Here is a 23,697-nt window from a genome sequence, read left to right as displayed (position 1 = left end):
AGCATTGGCTTGTGCCAAGATATACAAAAATCAAGGCAGTGCCAGTTTGTCTGCCCCAAAAACCACTATGATCAAATAATATTTTGAGCTTTTCATCACTGCTTCTTAGTGTGAATACAATAAATACAAAATATATCTCGTGTATGGGGCAGGAAGGCTCAAGTATTCCATTATAAGTCTTTTATTTCACAATATATAATTGGGATCTTGATAATGATCTCAACAGGGTGTTTTAAGATGCTTTGGTGAGCATTATAAAGTGATTATCCAGAGGAAAGCCAGGCTTAAGTGAACTGTGAACACATTTTCAATGATAAAATCTGGTTGGTTTAATCCCTAAAGATATTTCCTGTTTTAAAACCTTTATTTAAAAAATAAGAGACACTGGTCATCTAATTACACAAAGAGAAAACCTCCAGTCATAAATTGTTGATTTGGGATATTTGATAGCTTAAATTACCTAATGCTTGTCTTAATTTTGGTTATTGCAATTTCAAGTGAATTTAGTGCTTAAAGAAGTTAATGTGGGCCGGCCACGCGGCTTAGCGGTTAAGTGCACGCGCTCCGATACTGGCGGCCCGGGGTTCAGATCCTGGGCGCGCACAGACGCACCACTTCCCTGGCCATGCTGAGGCCGCGTCCCACATACAGCAACTAGAAGGATGTGCAACTATGACATACAACTATCTACTGGGGCTTTGGGGGAAAAAAAAAAAAGGAGGAGGATTTGCAATAGATGTTAGCTCAGAGCCGGTCTTCCTCAGCAAAAAGAGGAGGATTAGCATGGATGTTAGCTCAGGGCTGATCTTCCTCACAAAAAAAAAAAAAGAAAAGAAGTTAATGCAATGACACAGGGTGTTATGAAAACTCACCTGTTTCTTTGTTTCCATAGCACTCCTATAGTTTGAGACTAGAACCTGCTTTGCATCAAGATTGCTAGTTCCATTAAAACCCATTATTTTAGGTATGCCAATATTCAATTAAAATGGACACATACGTACATTAGAATATGTCTTTATTTATTTATTTTTTTGTGAGGAAGATCAGCCCTGAGCTAACATCCGTGCTAATCCTCCTCTTTTTGCTGAGGAAGACCGGCCCTGAGCTAACATCTATTGCCAATCCTCCTCCTTTTTTCCCCTTTTTCTCCGCAAAGCCCCAGTAGATAGTTGTATGTCATAGTTGCACATCCTTCTAGCTGCTGTATGTGGGATGCCACCTCAGCATGGCTGGACAAATGGTGCTTCGGTGTGTGCCTGGGATCCGAACCCGGGCCACCAGTAGCGGAGGGCGCACACTTAACCTCTAAGCCACAGGGCCAGCCCCCGAATATGTCTTTCTTTATGTAAGTTTTTGCACCCACTAAAAATGACGTTCACAAAGAATTTTTATTGGCCTAGGAAAGTACTCTTCTAAAGCTCTTAAATGCAGATCTCCAAGCTACAACTACATATACCCTACGACTCCCATTTTCTAAATTCAATTAAAAAAGATGATAAATGGAAAAAGAGGAAAATATATCCCAGTGTTAACAATAAATAACCTTCAATGATGGAATTAAGAGTAAATAAAGAAAATCAAAACTGCAATGAGATACTACTTCACATCCATTAGGATGGCTATTATCAAAAATATTCTTAAAAGAAGATAATGGATGAATGAAAATATCACCTCTAAAGCAGAAGACACATAACTGTTTAAGATCTAGAATGTGTTAAATTCATACCTTTTGACAGAAGGCAGGTGAGAGGAGTAAGATAAAAGTCAAAGACTCACTAATGTAAACCTACTCTAGTAAATGGTCATCTGGAAGACAAAAAAAATTAGAGTGTAGATTGCTTTCTCAAGAAACAGATCTTTATTTTATAGAGATTCTCTCTAGAGCATTGGATGGAGTGGACCAGGGGCTTAAATGTTTTTTTTTTTTTTTTTGTGAGGAAGACCAGCCCTGAGCTAACATCCCATGCCAATCCTCCTCTTTTTTCCTGAGGAAGACTGGCCCTGGGCTAATATCCGTGCCCATCTTCCTCTACTTTATATGGGACGCCCCCACAGCATGGCTTAACAAGCGGAGTGTCGGTGCGCGCCTGGGATCTGAACCGGCGAACTCTGGGCTGCTGCAGCGGACTGCGCACACTTAACTGCTTGCACCACTGGGCCAGCCCCCAAATGTTTTGTTTCATACAACTTTAAGCTATTGAGGTGTGACTTTGATAATAAAAATAAAAATTAAAAAAAAACACTTGAGCAGCAGAGACATGAAGTTTAATATTATCAGTAAAATACAAACATCTTGTAAAGAAAAGGAGTTCATGTAGGAATGTGCTCTGTGTTCATTAAGCTCATTGTGTGTATACATTGGCCGCTAGAAAGCATGAGTGTCCCCTGCAAGCTGCACACATCTCTCTTATTTATATTATTAATTTACTTGTTTTAGATGGAACAAAAATGAGCTTCAGCCTGATTTTCTAAATGTCAAATTTCTTGAATTACAATCAGTGAGGTTTTACCAATGCTAAGGGAAACAGAAATAAATGTGTTTTTCAATTTTCTGTGAGAACTCTAAACCATGCACAGACAAAAGAGAGTTCACACTGTGGTCCCTGAAGTTTCATGGTGTTTTCGTCAATTATTTACTTTGTTTTGTTTTTAAGATAGCATTTCTGGAATGTCTAGTGCATAAAAAATGTTTAAAAACTCTTCCGTAAATTTCAATTTTTGTTATGATTTGAGTTGAATGACGTTGAATTCTTTAAGTTAGGCTAGGTGCTATGAATTATTGCTAAAAGCAAGCAATATTGAAAACACAATATTTAGGCAGTGTTGTAATAATCTTGGTTATTTACATGTGGAATTGATACATTTACTTGGCAAGATGAAGTAAATAAACTGCTCATGAAACGGGGGGAAGAAGTGTGGAAAGAAAGAAGTGGGCAAAATATACCTGTATCCATACTGCAGATCTAAATTGATTAATGCATTCATCACTTAACAATTTGATATACCCAAACCTCCTTTGTCACAGGAAAAAAAAATCAAAGATCAGATTATCAACTTCCTCCCTCTACTCTCCATCTGCAATACATACACCCCCTCACCCCACATCACACACACATTTTTAAAAAATAAAATTCAATGTGATTTGGTCAGGCACACTTAAAATTGGTTAGTAAATTAGAATAACAAAACTTGATATTTTCAAGCTATTTGCATGGAGAGGAACAAAGAAGGTTATGGTAGAACCTCTAAACTCCTCTCTAGAGTCTATGTTTTTAACCATTATGTATACAGGGTTAGGAATGTCCATTTGTAGAATGAGGAGGAAAACAATAGTTACCACATATGGTTGTGGTAAGAATGAAATTGGACCATCCAATGTCTGATTTAGCACAAAAGATGCCTAGCTGTTAGGAAATGCAGTGTCATTATTACTTGTCACTCTTATTTCAGGCAGAGAGAACAGGAAAAGCAAAGGCAAATAAAGACATGACAGAGCCTAGTATGTTTTGGGAAACAGTAAGAGGTTCAGCATGACAGAAACATAAAAATAATTGGGTGAGAGGAGCAAAAAGGATGATGCAAGAGATGTAGGCACAGATTACGGCCTAGAGTGCCTTGTTAAGAACTTTACCTATAGGGTTCTAAAAGTAGGAGGTGCCTTGCCTTTTAGCTAGGCCATTTTGAAGAGTTTTAAAAGGATGACATTGGAAACAATGACAGCAATCATAAGGCTACTGCAGAGGTCCAATAGAGAGATGAGAACGTGAATAGACTATGGTGGTGGGCATGGCAGAGAATGGACAGACTCCACAAATCTCTTTCCTCTATTTAAAAAAAAATTGGTTATTTTGTTGTTGCTAACTGAGGTTGTAGTGGCCGGCCTCAAAGATGGCTCTAATGATAACTGCCTCCTGGTATTCATGGCCCCTCCTACATTGTATCAGGATTGGTCTGTGTGACCAACAGAACGTGACAGAAGTGATTGTGCGTAACTCTTAAAGCTTGGTCATAAAAGACATTGCTGCTCTTGCCTTGTTCTCTTTGATCACTGACTCCAGTGGAAGTCAGCCATCACATCCTGAAGACCTTCATGCAGGCTGGGGAGCAGCCTTCTGCAGAGGAAATGAGACCTCCCGCTAACAGCCAATACCAACTTGACAATCGTGTGAGTGAATCACCTAAGAAGCACATCCTCCAGCCCCAATCAAGCCTTTAGATGTCTGTAACCCTGGGCTGATTTCTTGACTGCAACTTCATGAGCGACCCCAACGGAGAACCACTCAACTAAGATCCTTCTGAATTCCTGATCCATAGAAACTGTGAGAAGTTAATCATGCTTATTGTTATATTCTTGTTAATCATGCTTATTGTTTACCCTGCTAAGTTTTGGGGTAATTTATTATACAATAACAGAAAACTAACAGAGATTTATCTCATCTACACCTAGACCTGGCATGTTACACCGAGTCTAAGATTCCCATCTCCTTGTGTGCAGGCCTTGTATAATTTCTACCCCATAAGTAGGGATGGAATCTGTGAATATGATGGGATACCACTCCCATGATTCTGCTACTTTACATGGCAAAAAGAATTCTGCAGATATAATTAAGATTACTAGCCAGTTGATTTTGAGTTAATTAAAAGGGCAATTATGCTGGTGGGCCTGATCTGATCACACCAAACCTTTAAATCTGAGTCTAGAGGTCAGAGTCGAAGGAAGTGAGAGATTCCAAGCAGCAGGGACATTCTGCTGCTGGCCTTGAAGGAGCAAACTGTTATCTTGTGGAGAGATCCACATGGCCCAGAATGGCAGGTGGCCTCTAGGAACCTCAGTTCATCAACCACAAGTAACTGAATTCCGCCAGCAACCTAAATGAGCTTGAAAGAAAACCGCAAGCTCCAGGGGAGGACTGCAGCCCTGGCTAACACTTGGATCTTGTGAGTTCCTGAGCTAAGAATGCAGCTGCTCTGTATCCGGGCTTCTGACCTACAGAACTGTGTAGATCATAAACAGGTGTTATTAAGCTGCTAGAATTGTGTAATTTGTTACACAACAATAGAAAACTAATACACACAGTTTACATGATGAGATCTTGGACTTTGAGCTGATGTTATAATAGAATGAGACTTTGGGAGACCACAAAAGGTGGTGAGTGTCTTTTGCATGTGAGAGGAATGTGAGTCATTGAGGCCAGAGGGCAGACTCCTTCACTAGTAGCCAGCCTCCAAAATAACACCTGATGATCCTTGCCTCCTGGGATTCACTCTCTTGTGTATTTCCCTCCCACACTGAATAGGGCTGATCTGTGTGAACGAAAGGATATTTGGCAGGTGACAGTATGTGACTTTTGAGGTTCCATCATAAAAGACACTGCAGCTTCCACCTTAATCTCTTGTGGACCACTCACACTTTGTGAAACAGCCCGCATGCTATGAGAATACTTAAGCAGCCCTATAGAGAAGACCACCTGACAAAGAACTGAAGCTCTTGCCAAGAGCCAGCACCAATGTGCCAGCCATGTGGGTGAGCCATCTTGGAAGTGGATCTTCCAGCTCCAGTCAAGTCTTCAGATGAATGCAGTTTGGATGGATATCTTGACTGCAGTATCATGAGAAATTCTGAGCTAGAACCACCCAGTTAAACATCTCTCTAATTACTGACCCATAGAAATTGTGGGCATAATAAAATTTTATTGTTGTTTTAAACTGCTAAGTTTTGGGCATATGCAGCAATAAATAACTAATTAAGAGGTGTACAGGATGGTTTCTAAAGATTGAGCCTCTGTCTAGGCCATAGTGAACAATCAGTCCACAACAGAAGAAAAAGAGAGAGAGAGAGAAGAAGAGTTCAGTAGTATTTAAGGGGAGGTTTCCAGACAAGCACAGGCTAAACCTGTGGTCCTTGTTCCTATGGTTAATGAATGATGTGTCACTGAGTAAAAAAATGATAACTAAAGACAAAAGACTTTGACAACTGGACCAGATGAAAAGGTTAAGTGCTCTTCCTTCCCCTGGCTCTTCTCCTAACACCTTGCATTATCTTGAATGCTCCCTTAACACCTTTCTTTATGTCTTGTACAAAAAGAGCAGCAAAATAGAAGAAAAATCCTTCTGGACCAAATGATGACAAAGTGACAACACATGCCTCTTAGACACAGTGGAAGTCATGAGATGAAAGACACTTTTGTGCTGGGGAACAGTGACTGTGTTCTAGGATGAGGAATTTAAATGCCACACAGGAGTGTAACTTCAACTCATTGCTAATTTTTCATTGAATTTCAGGACAAATTTGATGTTTAGAATATATTTAGCTGGAAATTTTCAGGCCATATTGAATGTAAAATTTGAGAATAAAAATAAGCAAATAGGTTTAGAAGGGAGTCTTAAAAGTAATTTATTTCTGATTATAAAAATCATAAATGCTGCCTATGAACATTTTGAAATAAGAAGTAAAGAATATAAAATTTATCCATAACTCCCACATTTTGAGCTAAACAATCTTAACAGCTTTTTATACATGTGTTATAAAATGGAAATATTCCTGCCATTAAAACATTGTATTTTTATCTACATTTAACTAGCATTCATAAAATAATTTCCCTGTGCTATTAAAATTATTTTTAAGCCGTTATCTAACTGCTTCTTTTAATAGTTTTTAAACTACAACAGTATGTTCAATGCTCATATCTAGAAGGCAAGGCAGAAACAGGAAAAACTTGGGGAAAAAAAACCCCTGTTATTCAGGAATTAATGTTCTCTTTTACTGTACTACCTTTCAATCTTAAAAATATACGTATTATATGTACGTCTGTGTATTTACAAAGATGATATATTATGCAAATTATGTTTTTTTTGCTCTTTTTTGGTTAGCAAAATAATGAGAATATATCTCAATAAAAATTTGCCTTATAGCATGAGTTAGTGGGTGCAAAGTATACTATCATATGGACATAATTTACATATTTATGAATAGCTGTCATTATGGTGCATTTAGGTTGTTTTCTTTGATGAAAATTTCAAACACATATCATTTTAAATTTAGATTATTTCATTAGGATAAATTCCCAAAAGTATAATTATTGGGTGAAAATTTTATAAATAAATTTAGAGTATTTGATAGATATAGTCAAAAAGTTTTTAATAAATATTGTAGCTATTTATATGTTGACCGAGAGCAAAAAGGAGACCCTTTTTTCCTCCACCATGACAACACAGGTTATGAGCACTTTCTTTTTTTTATAGCAATCTGATAGGTGAAAAATGGTATCTTGATTCATTTACATTTCTTTTGTGAATACTGAAGTTAGTTTTTTTATGTTTATTTGACATATTTATTTTTGTGAATGTCCACCTAATCAGTGTCTTGTACTCATTTAAAATCACTATGTTCATCCTTTATTGTCTTGTAAAAGCTGTTATATAGTAAAGGTATCAACCTTTTGTCTATGCAAATAATTTTTTTCAATTTGTGATTTCTTTTTTAGTTATCTTTATTCTCTTTCAAGTAAATTAAATTTTAAAGCATTTATGTAGTTAAACATCAATATTTTCCTTTATGATTTCCGCCTTTGAAGTAGGGGATTACCCCAAACATCCAAGATTATGTAAGTAGTCAGGATATTTTCTTCTGAATTTCTGTGGATTCCTTTTTTTTTTTTCCTTTGAGGAAGATTAGCCTTGAGCTAACATCTGTTGCCAATCCTCCTTCTTGCTGAGGAAGATTGGCCCTGTGCTAACATCCATGCCCATCTTCCTCTACTTTATATGGGATGCCACCACAACTTGGCTTTGATAAGTGGTGTGTAGGTCCAGGCTCGGGATCTGAACTGGTGCACCCTGGGCCGCCAAAGCAGAGCGTGCGAGCTTAACCACTACCCCACCAGGCTGGCCCCTGTGGATTCCTTTTTTTATAGTTCTCTAAAACTCTACATCTGAACCTTATTTTGAAGTAATATGTGAGATTAGAATCTACCTTTTGTCTTAGCAGTGTTTTTGAAAAAGTAAATGTATTGCACAATTAATACACAATCATCATAGATAATGGAGACCAATAAAAATACACCAGCTACAATCCCAGCTATTAACATTTTATTTACCCTCTCTCCCAACTCAATCCTTCTCTCTTGCTGTCTTACTTCATGCATCTGTTTGTGTGTGTGTGTGTGTGAGTCTGTATGGAGTGCCACGTATGCCAGGCACCAAACACAGCATTTTTACATATACACGTATTTAATCCTCAAAATGGACTTGTGAAGTAGAAACTATTCACTCTATTTCAAAGATGAGGCAAGATGGACCTAGCGAGATCAGGGTGCTAGAGACTATAAAGATGAGTGCCTGACAAATTTGAATGTTTATATGAGTTCCTGGGAATGTTGTTAAAATGCAGATTCCTACTCAGGAAGTCTAGGAGGGGCCTGAGATTGTTCCTTCTAACAAGCTCCCATGTGATGTTAATGCTGACGGTCTGTGGATCACACTCTGAGAAGGAAGAATAAAAGTGACAATTAAATAGTGAAACTTGATCTATATCTAGGTCTTCAGACACTTGTTTCTTTCCACTCTTCCATACTTCCTCCGGCTACTGTCAGGACCCGTGCGTGCTTGTCCTTTTAGCAAGGGCCCCACCTGAAACACAGTCAGGTCTCTCAAGCTCCACCTTTATTTACAAGAATAAACATAGTAACAAATACTTTAAAAATCTGAAAGTCAAAATGAGTGATGAAAAGAAATTTAGAAGGAAAAAACCCACGCATGTATACCGCAGAAAAAGTTCTAAGCACACTTTCTGAGAGAACTTGTGAAAGTCCCATAATGAAAATTAATTTTTACAGAAGACCGGAGAATTATATTCCAAAGAAAAATCAGAAGGGCTGAAATATTCAGTTTATATTTCATAATCTACCCATTCTTTAAATGTGGAACATTCACAATTATTGATAGGATCAATGCCTATTGTGGATGTCTTTGAAATGAGAACATTCTATTCCTATAATCTTTCATTCTCAATGTATTCTTAGGCAACAGGAAGAAGAAATTATTGCCATTCAGTAGGAGACTAACATCTTTTAATAGCAAGTCTGGAAAGGAAGGGCATTTTTTTCACACAAATATACTTTTTTGGTTCACATAATTATGGTATCTACAAAAGACTTAATTTGAACTTGACAAAAATAATTATTTTAAACTATGAGTCAAGTATTCTAGGCTATTGCCCTTGGATTGAACAAAAGTTAAACGATTCAGGAGACTTTTTTCTGGTTTGTTCTCTAAAATATGACAACTGTAAGACACATTATAGCTTACGAATAAAGGATCAGATGGGAATTATCCCTCCAAAATGAGACCACAATCCAGTGAGGGAACTTGATTGAACACAGAGCTCATAATTCCAGTTCAATACCACTATTTCCTAGTAATAAGAGAATCACAGCATTCTTAGCTGAAAGAATCCTTAGAGATCATTTAATTTACCCTTTCCTTTTGACAATGACTTTGCTATTGCTTTTATTTCTCAAAACTGGAAAATAATAAATAATATTTTCTTTTGGCATTGGAATTCTACACACAGACTTGTCTTTGCACTTCCAGCCTACTGAGCCATCCTGACGTTCATACTCATAATATGGACGAAGAGAAGACTGTCTACAAGAGATTATTTTAGTGGAAGAAAAATAAAGTCAGGATTAAATGTCACATTAATGTAAAAAAAATGTATTTCTGTAGGAGCGTGTTTCTCCCATCAATGAGTGGGACAGTTAAATGCATAAATCTCCCACGCGTCAATGGAAGAATAAATCTTGTAGTGATGAGTAAATGAAAGATTTTCCTCTGAATAGTGGAGAATACAGTCATAGTAGCTGCAGGTAATTTTGTAATTACCTCACTCTATTACTGATGTGGCACCTGCTCAACACACTGAGTCCTTTTCCTCTCGTCACTGAATTTCGCATTTAATTTGCATGATGTGCCAAAGAAGAAAAATAATGGATCTGGCTGAAATTTCAACTGAGGTAAATCAGAGGGAAAAAATGCAGAGGCAGGCATCTCCCTAGAAATATATTACAATACAGAGAAAGTCAACATGAAGTCTCATTTCCAAGTTCATTTCCAAGTACTGGCATTGCATTATTTCCAGATTTCCGTAAGAAATCTTGAATGCTTAGTCCTCTTTTGAAAATATTCTTCATAAAAGTAGATATCAAAGAAAATGAGTCTTAATAAGATTTCTTTTTTCTACAACCCACCCACTTTGTAAAAGGCAGGAGTACTTCCTTTTACATAATAGCTCCTTAGCATCACAGATTCAGAAATATGAGGAATGGGACGATGCACTAAAGTTCGGCATTGTTCCTGTCACATACAAGAGCCCTGGTTGCCCAGACAATCTCCTTGTCACCTGTCAGATTATAAATCTTATTCCAGAATTCAGAACCCAGAAATGCCCAACAAGGGTGCAAAGTCAGTGATCAGTTGAGAGCCAACAAAAACCGGACTGCCCTCTAAATGACTGCGTCTGCCCTTATGCTCTTGGTCAACCGAGATTTACACGTCATGCATTTTCTTAGAGCAGGGAATACCCACACCCTGCCTGGTATGAAGAACAAAACTTGTTGTTACTATTATTCTTGTGCTTTCTGGTAAGTCACATTTGTCTCTTTAACTGGTTTTTGGGTGACTTACTGATAGTCCTGAACATTGTGCTTGTTGACTCTGGCAAGTACCAAAAAAAAATACATGAAGCTGCTTACCAAACCCCAAGGATTTACAAGTAACTGAGGGAAAAAAACATGCACTATAAAATATAGTCATTTATTTAAAAAAAAACTCCAGAGAAGTCACTCTTTATTCTGCTTTTAAAGATTCTAGCTCTCAAAATACATCAAAGGCTGTTATATTTTCAAAATATATGAAAAAGAATACCTGAATTTTCCTTCAATTCAAACTTTATCTCTGAATATAACATGGGAGGGATTATAAATAAATTATGATGAAAAGCTACCAGGTTTATTTCCCTGATGGACTTGAGCAAGTCCATTTCTCAATCAATAATTATTTTTGTGAACTATCAACTACTAACTTTAGAACTAGTAATATTTCGAGAGATGGAACACTTGAAGCCATCTCTCTGTGGGTTTGATGCACCAATAAATCCATCAGCCAGACTCTGTTTCTAAGACTCCTAACACGTATGCTAATGGACATTGACGATCTATAAGCATCAAATGATATCTCATTAACTAGATACCCAAAAGATCAGAATTTAAGAAAGATGGAAGGAAGGGAGGCAGGGAGGAAGGTGGGTTTTATTTGGAACTCTTTTTCCGTACAAAGACAAACATCTCAATGGTTTTGAGTTTTACTTTGGCCCATGATACGAAATAGGTGCATTTCATAGATAGACGGATGTCTGAGAGGTGAACGCTCTCCTTATGCACTCGTGAAGCTGCTAAGACTGACCGCGGCATTCCTTCTGGACACCCTCACAGTTGAACTCTGAACTGTGATGGTTATTTGAAACAAAGGGACCTGGGAAGCCTACAGTTTCCCTCTGTCCCACCTCTCTGTGGTAGGATGCATCATTTGGTCTCAATTCCCCACTCCTTATATCCACATTCTTTGCCATGTAACTTTGCTAAGTCCTCCCAACAAGAGTGGGAGAACCTGCCCCACTCCTTGACTTTGCCCTCAGCCATGAGGTGTTAGCAAATGTAAGGAAAGAGGCTTGAAAGAGTGCTTGTGTATTGGGCTTATTCCCTTCTACCTTTTTTACCTCCATGAGAAGAACATTCCCAGCAAGCCCATGGTCCCAGGAGAAGGTGAGAGATAGGTAGAATAGAGCCACTCCCAGCCTGCATAGATGTTGAGTCTAGCTGACACTCACAGAAATATCTACAAGTTCAACACAGACCAACTCAACACCAGTTGACCCTCAGACTTGTTAAAAATAATAAATAATTGTTGTTTTAAGCCACAGTAACAGCTAACTGATATACTCTCTTGGTGCCTTCATGGGGGAATCTAACAAAATTATTCAATTTCTCTATGGGTATCAGTCTCAATGGGACCTCATTGCTCGTTGCCAAATACTCACTCAGGTGCAACAACGAGAAGAAAGGGTAAATCTTTTTACAAGGGTCTGGCTGAGGGACTACTATATGCTGGTTGATACTGAAGGGAGGCTCCAAAACAAACATTATACAAGTACTAAAGCAATGTTGGAATTTATGCCTTGATGATAAGCAATAACTGTTACAAATTCATTAGTATTGTTACCCGTGAAGGCAGCTGAAAGCATGTATTTGCTTAAATTGGTAGCCATTATAATCTTTAGTAAGTGCTTCTCTTTCCCAAACAGGTAAGAAGTGCACATCTTTCATTTCCTGGGGAGAACCGATTCAAGAAAATTTCAGGCTAATACATGACAAGCATGATCCTATTTGCCAGTAATTGCCACTTAGATATTTTTTTATAAAGGCATGAGAGGTGTCTCTCATTTTTGCCACTTTGCCTTTTCTACTTCATAAAGGACAGTTTTATGTTTGATGTCAAAGTAGGCAGTGCAGGAATAAAGAGGAGGCAATTTCTAATGGATGCATTGCATCCATTCGTATTATTTCTACCATCTCCACTCTCTTCTGTCTCACAAGCTCTCAGACAGAAATCCATGTTGAGAGGGGTTCAAAAGTAATTCCAAGCAGTTCAAATGATAGCAGGTATTCTTGTTTTAGTAACTCTCCAAAACAAAAAAAAAATACTAAGAATGTAAGTCATTTGTCTTTATAAGGCAAGACTATTCTGATTTTTAAAAAGTATGTCTAATGAAGGTTTTTTTAAAGAATAGGATGATAAATAACCAGCTAAGTTTTAACCAAATTTCCTAAAAATGAACTGAAATCAACTTCTTTAGCATGTGCTAAAAGGATATGAATTTGTGTTTCCACTGCTGGACTATAAGATGGTGTGATTAGCAGTATCATGGTGAGATTCCACACAAGGGAGGCACTAGTGGAGACAGCACTTACAGCCCAAAGTGGTCACAGAGATGAGGTTCTGATAGTGGATATAAGAGCTTGTCGGGTTGGGTCTGACTTCCTAGAAGACTTCAACATGGATTAAGTTTTGAGCCTGATAAGTTTACAAATTTGTCCTCTAAAAGTATGAGGCCTACTGTTAAAGATGGGTATGCAGAAATTGTAGTTGAGAGAGGCCTTCAGAATCTGGAGCCCAACAGCATCTGGGAGGGATGGGATGTTTGAGAGGTTGAATTGGAGCTTATTGAGTCATACGTTTCTCCAAATTGATAGGCAAAATGAAGATAAGAAGAGTAAAGGAGAAACCAATGAGATATTAGAGATAGTTATAGGGACCTGTAGAGTAAGAGGGGCCTGTGATGTTTCAGTGATTTGGGGACAATGGGTCACATTTCCAAAAAAGTAAAGAAGGCTGTAGTGGTTTTTTACGGTAAGAACAGATCCCGTGCATAGAACATATTAATGGGGATGAACTTGGGGCCCATGGAGAGGGATATTGTGAAGTAGATGGATGCATAAGCTTGACAACGTGAGACCTTGAAGTAACTCACTTGTTATTATTTGTCTTCACGCGAATGTTGCAATGAGATTTAATTAAGAGCACTTTCTTCTTAGTAGAAATTCTACGACGAGGTAGGCAATTTTCATCTTATTTCATATATACACACTCCATTGAGTATGATTTTTTACTAAATGTGTTATACAATAAAGAAAAATTATTCTACTTATTGAAGTTAATAGTTACCATTGTACTAATAGTTAATAATTAATTTATTGACATTTGTGCTAATTGCTGAACAGAGCATTCAAATGAATCAATTTTAAAGTATATAATTGCATAATAAAAATAGATTTAAATCCTAAAAGACCACATTCTAATCAAAAACTGAAAATGAAATCTGAGAACCACATTTAAATAGCTTTTAGTAACAAAGTAACCATAAACAAGTGTAAACATAATTGCTAATAAAACAACACTCAAGGTCCTCTAAAGAATCCAAACTATTCTTTTTCATTCTAAATTTATGTTAAATTCAGACAACAACCTACATTTAATTTAGTAACATTTTTAGAGGAAATGTGGGAATCCAGAAGCCCAATTCATTTTTTTAACCTCAGCAACAATTTACTGAGTTACTCAATTTTTTTTAAACAAAGCCTAGAGTAGAAGAGTTACCAAACCAGGTTGTTAGCCAGTTAATAGATAAAAATGCTGAAATGGTAAGTAGACTTCTATTCTTCAGTAGGATTACTGAATCTCCCCCATTTGCCAAAATACCAGTTCAATTCACTAAATTAAATATAGCAACCACTCAAACTAGTGGGAAAAGAATCAATTTGAGCGGCTCTTCAAATGCATGGAGACAAAGGGAGGGGAGGAGTAACTAAACATTCCATTTTTAAGAATATCTGCATTTTCATTCTATGGCTAAAGTTCTTCTTTGTCTCAGCTCTCATCTTACACCATTGGGCACTAACGTCACCCTGTGAAGACATATGTTGCAAAGGGTTGTCCTTGTACCTCTGCACTGCGGTTCCCTGGGAAAGATCCTGGTTAAAAACGCAGGTTCTCACACTTGGAAACTGTGTGTGGGGCTCTGAATCTGCACTTTAAAAAATTCTGTTAAAGCTTGATGACATCAGGGTTGTTTTCCTGCCGATGGGGGGCTTTAAAAAAGTAAGAGAACAGCTGACAAAGGCCTGACTAGGGCCAGCCTTAGCAAAATTGTGAAGTAGTCCAAACTTAGAGGTTCTCTCTCAGTTCATCTTAGAGTTTTTTACTTAGAGCATCTTGCTTGCCCTCTTGTGATCTGGGCAGCACAGTGCTGGTGGCCTCTCTTCTCACTGCCCAGAGGACCACTCGATTCTACAAGCAGCTGAGCATCCCTGAATGCAATCCCCACACCCCTGAGAGCAATCCTCACCTGGTCACGCCTTGTCTCCCAGGACGTTCCCAAGACTTTATGTCCTCAGGCCATCAAAATCTTTTCTCTCTTGTTGCTTTACTTCAGGACCCTATTCTATAAGGCTAGCAGTTTTGACCAGCTAACATATTTTAAGCTATCAATGGGTTCATTAAGTTTCAATAACATTTAAATCTTTCATACAAAAGTAATACTTGCTTAAAACAGAATAATTTGAAAACTTGGAAAAAAATGAAGAAGCAAGTCATACATAATCTGACTAGTCGTGAGCATCCCAGCTTATCCTGACTACTCTAATATGTATAATGTGTAGTCATGTATTTTGTGTGTGTGTGTGTGTGTGTGTGTGTGTGTGTGTGTCTACAGTATAGTGTGTTGGTTAAGCTCCTGCCTCTGGAGTCAGATTTGCTGAGTTTGAATCCTGGCTCTGCCACCGTGGGCAAATTACTTGACCTGTCTATATCTCAGTCTCCATATCTATAAAATGAAGATATTAACAAGACTGCCTCATGGGGTAGTTATGAGCACAAATGTGGGTGCTCTTAGCCACAGTATGTGCTGTGGTTAGGGACACATGTGTAGAGTCGGTTGCCTGGATGTGAATCCCAGCTCCATCTTAGCAGATTTAATACCATGGAAAAGCTTCTTAGCCTCTCTGTGCCTCAGTTTCCTTATTTGTAACATAAGGGACTCATGGGATAAAAACAAATAAAAGGTCAAATGATATGTTGTTTTACAGCTTGTGTGCTGTTGGACCTGAAGAGGGCAAGGGAAAATTATGAATTCATCATTTTAGATAAATTTAGCATTTCTGTTCTTAGGCTACCATGCTTTTCTACACTAAGGTCAACTTCCATATCACTGTTTTAATTACAGAAGAAAATTTTAAGTCTAGTTTTTTCTAGGGCAAGAGAGGCTAAACGCTTATCAGGTTCTCAAAGGGATCCAGGAGCCAAGCAATGTTAAGAATTCCTCAAGTATTAGATGATCTGCTTGCTCCAAAATTCAATAAGTTTAAGTTTTATATTACCTACTTTGGAAATCTACTCTCTGTTTTAATTTTTCCACTAGAATGACATCAAACATACTCCAAATTGGTGTTTCTAATACTAAATTCCATGAGATTCTAGTGTTTGGTCAGATGCTCGCAAATGGACTGCCAGAGTTTGGAAAAATTATCCTAGAAGTATATTTTCTTTTATCAAGCCAGATATAATGCTGGCCCATCATTTATATATCTGAATAATACTATATCATTTTGTTTTGCTAATATCTTGCTATTTTTTCTAATTTAGGCCTAAAACCATATCTTAGAAGAGATTTTTTATGTGTTCAGTATAGAAAATATTCCTTAGGCTTAAAGTTTTATAAACCACTACTCCAAATATCACTAAATAGCAACTTTTAACTAAGGAGTCTAATATCTTTTGGCTTCAGTTTCATGAGAATAAACTTGCCTCAGTCAAGGCCAATCAATTCACTGAAACTACCATTGGACCAGTTTTTTGTTGTAGGCATTATGTTACTTTAGCATAATTGTTCATTCGCCATGATTTATCTGAATTTGTCCTCTAAGTATGCATGTTATTTTGATACTGATCTCTGTCCATTGACCTGAGCTCTGACAGGAACGCTAACAAATGTTAGGTATCTTTTAGTTCCCTAAGTACCAAATTTGTTAGCTTAGGATTCTTTTTTTTTTCAACATAACCTATGTTTGTGACAGTGTCGGCATTGTGACTAGGGGAGGCCTTCTGCCCTCCTGAAAAATCTTCATTGTTTTAAAAATATCCCTCCATGTCATTGATGAAATCCAAAAGAGCTTCAAGGATGAAAGGGATGATGCAGTTTGAAAACCCCGACTGGTTCCTTGGAAGGGTGAGTCACCGAGCAGTGCTCCGTGTGCAGCATTCACGAGAAGAGCACACAGAGCAGCAACATTCTTTTGAGCTGGCAGGGAGCTGAAATTAACCAAAATATCCTCCTCTTGGAGGCTCTTCAGCAAAGGATTTGCTTTCTGTTCAATAACCTCATGGTTCAAGCAGGGCAGTCGTGGGCTTCTGTGGGATGTGCATATGGAACGTTCTCCTCTTATGTCTTAGATGAAGCCCATGGAGTCCAGAATATGCTAAGCAATGGTCAGCTGGGAGTCTGAAACCTTACAGAATTAAAAGCTTGAATCAGACCTGGTAGAATCTTTAATATTTTCAAATATCCATATGAATCCAAAAATATGACTTTTTGCCGTTGAAATTGGAAAATGTGTAGGCTATTTTTTCTTCTTTGGCTGTAACCTGAATGTGAAAGAGATTTCCTGTGAATTGTTCTGACAAATGCTTTTAAACACCTGTCTGATCAATCGGCACTTTAAAGTAGTACCCTTCTAAAAATAAACCAGCTTTACTTCATATTTCACTTGCCCTTCTACCCTCTCACCAATGACTATTCAATGTCGGCTAATAATTAATGGTAACGCAAAGGGGTATTTCAGTGTGCTTCCTAAACAGCTGTGCATATGTATAGAATGTGTGACGTGTGTCTCTGAATGCCTACAGAAGCTTGCCCTCCGGGTTTGAATGCATTATTTCTGGTGGTGTTATTTCCTGTGTAGCTCTATGGGAATAACAAACTCAACAGACTGGCAGTACCTTTCCCTCTTAGATGCCTGTGGAGCGTGCCCTTTGGATAATGATTACAGCCACACCCTGCGGGGCTTGTTCCTTTGTATGGCTGGAAAGATGTGGGGCTGCAGAGAGGATCTGCTGGTACAGGCTGGTACATGACCTCACCCCCGCTAAGTTCTCCAATAGACCCTACTCAGAGCCGGGCAGGTTGTTGACAGGCTGCTGGGGAAGGCCGCAGTGTCCAGCACAGCAGTGAACATTGTCACTGAGTGGCCTGGGAGTTAGCAAGTCCCCCTCCAGGTCACCTAACACTCTCTCTCTGGGATAGGTTCAGCAAGGAATAATAGCCACCTTGTTATCAGGAAAGGGCAGTGAGCTAAGGCTTTCTGTGAAAAAGACTCGTATTCTCTGCATGTCTTTTTGGGGGTGAATTTGTAAGATGGATTCAGAAATGAAGGTGAATGCTCGATGCCCAAACCAGGTGGCTTTTAAAACTTAAGGGAGCAATTTACGTATAAAACATTTTTTAGAATTCTTCAGTAGATAAAACATAAAAGCAAGCTGAATTTAACTAGAAGATGTTGGTTTCCTCTTTAAAAAATTATCTTTATATTATTTATAAACGACAAATATATTTTGATGATTCTTCTTTGTAGTGTAAATAATCACAATAATTTAAAGTCTCTAAATGCAATTAAGACTCCAGGGGTTAAATCCCAGTTAAGCTAAAACCTGTTAACTGCAAGACAGAGGGGCCACTGGGGTTTCTTCCTGCGGTTTATCAGGGCCGCTGCTGTGGGCTTTGTGGAGCCAGGAGGAATGTGTTACCTGGGTTCTTACCCCGTGCTCGGCAGCTAAATGCCAAATCCAAATCACCACATCATTCTGACTCAAGCTTCATACATCACTCTTTATTTTGGAACAGAGTGAATTAATTATATCTAAGTTGTCAGGTCTTTATAGTCTTATATGAATTTAGTAATTTGACTTTCTTTTCATATCCCATTTCAGATGGTGGCCGCTTACTATAGTAATAATGATGATAAACTATTATTTATTGACTGCCAATTCAAACTATTATTTATTGAGTGCCGACGTGATTTCACATGCATTATTCTCCCACTGCAAGCTAAACTCTGATATTATCACAGATGAGGAAACCGAGAATCAGAGAAACAAAAGGACACTAAAGTCACATAACTAGTAAATGTGTGGTGCAGAGAATCCAACCTAAGTCATTCAGACATGTGATTGCTGCTGGAGCTTTTAGCCTCTGGCACATTAGGTCACCTGGATTCCTTCAAGTCCTTATATCTTTTACTCTAAGAAACCATGAATATGTAATTCACTAATAATTTACTGTGGAGTGAGTTTATGAGTAAGAAAGCATATTAAATCAACAATTCTGCTTTCAGTCTCCACTGTCTTCTTGATCATTTGTGCCATTTGTTTAGGGCAGTTGAAAAAGTTAAGCAATGACAGTTGCCTATATTTTGCCAGACAACGATTCTAAAAATTTGCAGCAGGCATGACTTATATTTATTACTTCTTTTTTGTTTGTTTGTTTACTTAAAACCTTGTCTGAATTCTCTATGATTATATTTTAAGGTTTCACCAGCACCTGCTTTATCTAAAGCAATATTTTCACCTTGGTGCGGAAGCATAATTGTTGAATCCAAAATTTTACACTCGAGTAAAAGAAATAATGGTGTTTCTATCAAAGATAAGAAATGCTTTTTCTTATCCATTCCAAATTCCCAAAATGTCTTAGGATCAACAGAAACAAAGGAGAAATTTCTTATTCCATCACAGATAAAACCCAGAATAAAGGAGGTATCAAACATTTATGTAAATTTACATAAGAAAGTACATGAAAATACAGCAAACCTCTAGTATCAGTGATATTTCTAAAACACAAATAGCCATTCCTTCCTTCTGAAAGTCGTTCTTGATTTTGAGGAGTCTCTGGAGCGTGGATGACAGATGAAACTGAAGTTGTCACGATCCACTTAATCAAGTGTCTCTTCAACAGTGTCCATGGGGAGTACACAATGTCTAATGAGGTTTTAGGATGATTTGTTAGACTAAGGTTTCCATCAGACACAGACTTTTTCATTAATTATGATTCCCCCCCAGAGACTAACTAGGCAGTGTTTCCCTATCTTAAAAAATATTCCTCCTGAGTACATACGAATTCTTAAAGTAGAAAGTAACGGTTGCCTCCACTCCTTGAAGATAACTTGCAAACTAAAATCAAACTAGACGGCACGGGTCACTTATATCTGGAATCCTAAGGACTCTTCTGGTTTCAGAGGATAAGACAGGAAGCTGACTTAATCAAGGTGTGCAGAGAGAGAAGAGTCTGAGGTGAGGAGCATGAGAGGAGGCCCTTGAAGGGGAAGAAGGTCTGCAAGAGTGCACTGCTGTGACCTGGCAATGGTTCAGAGACATCGTACGTGAAATGAGTATACATTTTTGGAAGCTAATGGGCTTCAAGGAAAAAGAAGAAATGAACATATTTTTCCATTTCCCTTCGGCTAGAAATAAAAAGATCGACTTCAATCATAAAAATAAAACTGAAAATTAGAACTACAATTAGAGACTATTTTTCACTTATCTAACGGTAAATATTACAATTTTTATAGTATGCTATATTATAAAATACACTGAGAATAAGTAAGATAGTCATGGGAAGGTAAATTTGGTGTAAATTTTTTGGAGGACAATTTGGTGATACCTATCAAATTTAAGAATATAGATTTCATCTGACTTAGAAATTCCATTGCCAAATATTAATTCTACAGATATATTTACTTTATATGCACAAATAAGTAAGTAAAAGGATAGTCATTGCAACAATTGTGGGTAATGGCAAAAGATGGAAACAACCTAAACATCCACCAATAGGAGACTGATGAAATCAATTATATATCATCCATATGAAGGACTACACTGCAACTGTTAAAAGCAATGTGGCAGATCTACACACACAGTTAGGAATCAATCTCCTTCTACATCATTAAGGGAAATAAGCAAGAAGCAGAATGGGGTCTATTAGATCCTAGCATTTGGATAAGCACATCAAAGCGCTCCATCAGGAAATTCACAAATAGCAGTTGCCACCTGGAAAGGGTATTGGAGAACCGAGAGACTGAGGAGGCAAGGGGCTTACTGTCACGAATATCTTTTGATACTGAAGAGATTTTTATTCATGTGCTTGTATAACCTATCGAAACCAATTAATCAATCGACCTTTTAGAAAAGACTTCAAAAGGAAAAGCTATCTAAAAAAAAGTCAGGTGGCAAAGTCAGGTAAATGTGGGTACATTGTGTCATTAAGATGGCTCAGAGAAGTGGTTCTCAAACATCTTGGTCTCAGCATCTTTTTACAGTCGTAAAAATTATTGAAAACTCAAAGATTTTTTGTTTATGTGAAATTTTTACCATATTAAAACTTTAAACTGAGACATTTAAAATATTTACTTACTAATTCCTTTTTAAAACAATAACAGACACATTTTTACAAAAAATAATTTTTTCAAAAAAAATGAGAAGAGTGACGTTTTCCATTTTTGCAATGTCCAGCTTAATAGAAGACAGCTGGATTCTCATATCTGCTTCTGTATTCAGTCTGTTGGGACGTGACATGTGGCACGTTATGTAGCTTCTGGAGAACTTCACCGAGAAAATGTAGGGTGAATAGGGCAAATGACATGGTGGCATTATTACGAAAACACTTATGGTCTCATGGAACTCCTAAAAGGGTCCTGGGGACTGTGCTTTGAGATCCACTGGTCAGAATAAAAAATAGAATGTTACAACTGACTTGCCATGATAGGAAAAAAAAAAATCACCTTCTTTAGCTGCAGTGGACTTTCCAGAACTCTCTGACTCCATTAGTAATATTTGCCTATCCTACCTCAGGTTCATGAAGCTCAAAGAAGGCAACAGTGCCTGATAAAAGCAATATTCTAGGAACAGCAGCCTACCAAGTCCAGTTTTCCAGTGGAGTAGTCCTAGCAAAATATTCTTCTTTGTGCTCCATAGTTTCCGACACCGGCCAAACAAGATTATCTTTTCTGGAAATAAAAAATCAGCTATAACATATTAATATTTTAATTTAAGAAATACCAAACTATCTGGCTGGCACTGTGGAACAGTGAGTAGTTCAGCACATTCTGCTTTGGTGGCCTGGGTTCACAGCTTCGGATCCTGGGCACACACCTACATCACTTGTCAGCCATACTGTGGTGGCAACCCCATAGAAAGTAGAGGAAGATTGGCACACACGTTAGCTCAGGGTTAATCTTCCTCAGGCAAAAAATGAGGAAGACTGGCAACAGATGTTAGCTCAGGGCAAATCTTCCTCAGCAAAAAAAAAAAAAAAAAGAAAAAAGAAATACCAAACTATTTCCTCATATTCTTACACGCTTTCTCTAAGAGGGGAAGAGAGGAAGCCTGTAAGAGGTTAACAAAAGTTGTAATTAATGTGGAAAAAAAAACAGTAATTTATCCTTTCAGAAAATTTTTTATTGTATGTGCATTATGCTCATTTATTGTGCTCTGGGCTGGCGATACAAGTGAGCAAAATAAGCCTACAACCTGTCCTCATGGAGCTGACTGTCTGGCTGGTAGACATTATTAAGAAAGTCTCATAAATTACTAACGTTGATGAAGTAAAACTAAAGTAAACTCTGAGAGCACATTACTGGGCCTGCCACTGGCCAAAGTTTGGGGAATCAGGAACATGAACAGCTGAGATCTGAAGGAAGTGTAGGAATTAATAGACAGTGAGGGTGAGGGTTGGAGGGGATCCAGCACGCACCAAGACCCAGAGGCAGCAGGGAGTGTGGTAGGTTCTAGATGCTGAAGTTAGGTCACTGTGGCCCAATCACAGAGAGCAATGTCAAGAATGAGGCAAGATGAAGCTGTCAACATAGGCAGAGGTCAAGTCACGCAGATTCTTGAATGCCATGGTAAGGATTTTGGCATTTATGCTGAGAGCAACAGGGAGCTGTTGAAAGGTATTATAGGTACTTGTTAGAGTTTTACTGGCATCTTTACTGGGTGCAAGGGGAGGTGGCCTTGCATCCTGCCTAATGTTAGTTTCCTCGTAATGCCCAGTTTAAAATGCACCTTAGCACCTGCTTGTTTGAGGTTCAAAGAATTCTCCCTGAGCTCAAAGAATTCTCCCTGAGCTCAATCAGCAATGTGCAATATAACATCCCCGGTCTTCACAGAGAGTTTTACTTGACATTGCCTTCCCAATTGCTATTAAAAGCTTCAGGGAGAAGTGAATTTTCAGGATGATTGTCTAAGAAATGAGTTAATGTCCCTCCAATCCTCTGATTCTAAGAGTTTTACCCAAGAATCAGTTAACCAGAACTGTCCACATTGAGACCATAGTAGTGTAGCACATGAATCACCTGCCCTGAGTTCAGCATCAATGTTCCAGCCTCAGCTCCTAACAAATTTATCTTAAGAATATGGTGTGTGATAGTTGCATCTGGATTTGTTGCCAACATGCTATTAAAACGAGATGTTATATTATCTAAAGTTTCCCAAAAAGTCCCATATGGAAAAAAACATTGTTAGAATTTAGTGTCTGAAAACACGTTGTTTTCCCCAAGGAATGGGTACATTTCTTCTTTTGCTTTAATGAGAACAAATTAAATTGCCACATTGGCCCAACTCTGACTGTCAGAATTAAAATTTAAGCTCAATGGCATTAATTATGATGACTCTTGTGCTGTCTCTTCTTTGCTTCATTCCAATTATATTTTGCTTATATTCCCTCAACCTAAAATTCATCTTATAAGCCATCTCTAATCCTTTTATGGAGTGACATGTGGAACACATATATACACATATAACAAACTTTTGCCTTCAGTTCCAAGAAGTTCACCCAATATATTGATAGGAGTTCAAAAAATAAGTCTGATGTGGCCATTTAATTACAGACCCCTTTTCTTTTAACCTTGCTGGGGTAGGTGGGACAAAGAAGGGTTAATATGTATCTGCATCCCTGCAAGAATGACTGAACATTACATAAAATAAAAATAACAGCGGATGCTGAAGCAGAGACTACATATTTACCTTATTGATATAGTTTCC

The sequence above is a fragment of the Diceros bicornis genome, chromosome 20 (assembly GCF_020826845.1).
Source record: "Diceros bicornis minor isolate mBicDic1 chromosome 20, mDicBic1.mat.cur, whole genome shotgun sequence".
NCBI lineage: Eukaryota > Metazoa > Chordata > Mammalia > Perissodactyla > Rhinocerotidae > Diceros > Diceros bicornis.
Note: the sequence above shows the minus strand (reverse complement) of the source record.